Genomic DNA, 3588 nt, shown 5'->3' on the forward strand with positions numbered 1-3588 from the left:
CCCAGCTGCCATCCTGCTCCAGTGCTTTCACCATCCGGGGGCTGCTTTGGTGTTGCACAAGTCTTGTCTTCCTTTTCTTGTGACAGTGAAGCTGCAGATGTTGATACTTGAACCATGGCAAGGCCTTTTTTCTTTCAAGTGTCAGCACCAGTAACTTTCCTCAGCTGATGGCAGCCAGCATCTCGCTCACCAAAAGGCACAGCCCTTCTGAAAGAGAAAAAGTGTAATGTTTTTGCAACCATAAACCTGTTCAGAAAAACATGTTTTCTGGTCTTTTTGTTATCTGCAGTGTGCTGGGTAGAACTAGGTGACACACCACTAGAATTAACTTTTTTGTTCTAAACCGTTTACAGAGGGATCAGCAACTGCAGCTTCTACAACCACATGCAGAATATACTGTTTCAGACAAGTATGTGGAGTGTTCACCTCTTAATGAGTAGGGCTGGGGAAATTTAGGGGCATTCACATTTTGGTTGAGTACTGGGATACTTCCTCTTGCACATACTTGACCAATTCCCATGGGGGGGGTTTGAGCCTCCTTTTCCAAGCAGTGAACTACTCTATTGTTTAGCAAACCCTATAGGTTTTATGTCATGACCTCAGCTTTCTGCCAAGACAGTAAAGAAGAAATCCATCCTGTGGTGTTAAAGGATTCTTTTTCCTTCAAGGCAGTGGTATTAAGCTTTGTGGAAATAATTCATTTCCATTGTTAAAGAATTGAGTAAAACCAGTTTATTTTTTTTCTTGGATCTCAATGTGTTTTAAAGGAATGATCCTGATGCCCGAGTAAAATCCTTCAAGAGTTGTAAAAGTGCAGCTTTGACAGAAGGCTGGCACCCATCTGGTATCAACCTTACTTTTCCAGGATATGGCTCTGTGTCCTTTGGATGGGTGGACTTGGAATCAAGAGCATTTGTCTGCTCAGTGTCTTTGAACGGCAAAGGATCACTCACTCACTCACTCATGGGAAAAGATTTGGGGTGTAACTTAAGGCTTGTGTGGACCCAGCATCAGTGCAGCTCTGTGTGCCAGTTCCATGATTTGGAGCAGAGCTCAGCACCTGTAGCGTGCACAGACTGTCTGGGCTGGAGCCCATCCATGCACATCCCTCTGCTGGAGGAGGCACAGCAGCCACGCTGGCCAAAGGCTGCTTTCATGTTCTCACCTCGGGCTTCAAACACAGTTGAGCTGAAACAACAGTGTGTTGCCGTCAACACGGACAAGCCTTTTCTCTGTCCTGCCTTCCCATTCATTTTTTTATGGATTCTCCCCATCTGAAAGCTGTCATATGTATACTAATGAAAATATACCAAATTTTAATATGATTTACCAAATAGTTTTGCCAGTTCTGCTCAGATTTTTTTTCCTATTGTGAGTAAGTTACCTATCTTCATGGAACTACTGTCTTTTATCTCTGTTTAAGACATGATAGGTATGATATTTTACAAACAATTATCTCCTTTGTGGGGAGTGGGGGCAGTTTAGTGTGTCTAGCTTACCTCTGCTCAGAAAGCTCACAATAGCTGGAAGTACCACATGAAAAGGAGATCACGTGTAATTAAAAAATTAAATAAAAATGACTTTGCTGCATGTTATGTTTTACAGAGTTGAAAAATATAACTTTTCTGAAATTTTCTCTGGGTTTTTATTATAGCTTTATTCCTAATTTGGGCTTTGTTCTGAGCGGCTGACTGTGTTGCAACAGAATAAAGTCTGTGGGAGGCAAAAGGGCAGTGCAACTGCCAGCCACATTCAGAAGAAAAAGATAAATGGAAAACTAAGAATAGCTTTGCCCATTTTCAGGGAGGAACCTTCCATCTGATGAGTCCCTCACTAGCTCACCACAGTGCCTCAGCAGGTGATTCCTCCTGTCCTTGCTTTGCAAGTTCAAATTCCACGTGCCTGCAGACCGTGATGCTATGTGGGAATAGAGAACAGGTGTGTGTCACCGAGGGGTGGATGGACCTGTAACAGAGATGTCAACGTCAGTGCTTCTGCCTGTGTTCTGTAAGCTGTCCTGGCCTTGGTTTTCCATTTTTAGTGTTTGTTTTCAGACACGTGGAACGTGAGGTAATGCACAGGGCAGGGGTGACTCTAAGATTACCTCTGCGTTGCGTAAATGCCCTGATTGTGGGGGATGATGCTTGTTCCCCCTGCCCCACACAGAGCAGTGGGGCTGGCATCCCCACCACTTGTGGCAAGTGGAGATACTTGTCCTGCATATCCTCTGGTCCTTAAGGCATTATTGTCCTCCTTTTATTTTTTTCTTTTTTTTTTTTTCTTTATTTTTTCTTTGCTCATTCAGCGTGGTGCCCTTACACTCTAGCAATAGAAAACACATTCTCAGTGTCCTTTTCAGCATTTCTGTTAACTAATCCCAATCTTCAAAACAAGAGTACACTAACAGAAGCTACTTTCACCATTTGGGTACTTTCTTTTTTCTAATGTAGACCAGGCATGGCAATGCTACTGTGTGTCCTGAAAATCCATTAAGTACAGGGATATTTCTACACAGATCAATAACTCAGATTAACTTATTGTTTATTAACTTGTTGCTTTGGGTGCTAGGATGATGCATCCTTTATACTGCTGGCCTTTTCCATCTGAATAGCAATCAGTATTGCCCTCTGAAAAAGATCGAAGAAAACAAAGACCTTTCCCCTGGTATGAGTTATCAAAATTACAGTCAAGTCAATCAATGCTTTCTGTTTACCACTCTATGTTTATATTTGCATTTCTATTTCTGTCTGTAAAGTAATTTGTGAGTCTTTAGGATTTTATTTATTAGACTCACAGGATGCCATTTCAATACATCTTTCCAAATAGTTTCCTTCCAGAGTCCAAGTGTGGATTGACCTCAACTTTAGGAAAAAGTCACTCTTTGCCAGGGAGTAAGAGCATGGAATTGAAGTTGGTGTTTTGCTCAGTGTTTATCCAGAGGTGTAGTGAATTAGCAGAACCTTCTTGTACTAGGTGGACCAGAGCAAGAAAACAGTTAAGAAAATATCTTCATAGGGGATAAGTAGGAAGGGGAGAGGTCACCTGCATTTCACTAGATTTCTTACTGTTTAATCCCTCGTTCTAGTGTGTACAGAGCCTGGAAAACTGCTTTTATAATAGCCTTTACTTCTGACTGATCCCTGAGAGGGAGGCTGATTTCAGCATATCAGGAATGGGCAGAAGAAAAAATATTAATTTACATGTTGTTGAATAAATAAGCACCCCTGTGGAGACATCTGTTTTTCTGGGTGTAGAGTTACTTTGGCTGGGTAGGGCTAAGGATCTCCTGGCTTACTTTAAGCTGGGTTACAGAAACGAGGCTTTTGCAGGTCTGCTCTTACAGTTTCATTGAACAAAGCCCCTGCAAAATCCCTGGGTTATGAAATATTTCCTCTCTGTCGGGTCTCAGACAAGAGATGGCATCTGCAGAGCCAGAAAAGGAAGTCCTTGCCTTATAGAGAGAGCTCTTGGTGTGACACAATGGCTGATATAAAGTGTCGTGGGAGCTGAGTTGAAGGCAAAGGAACAAAGGAAGATCAAGATTCGGTGGCTGTCTCAGGCAAAAGGAAAGTGGAAAGTGTCTTGGGG

The sequence above is a fragment of the Catharus ustulatus genome, chromosome 2, assembly GCF_009819885.2.
Source record: "Catharus ustulatus isolate bCatUst1 chromosome 2, bCatUst1.pri.v2, whole genome shotgun sequence".
NCBI lineage: Eukaryota > Metazoa > Chordata > Aves > Passeriformes > Turdidae > Catharus > Catharus ustulatus.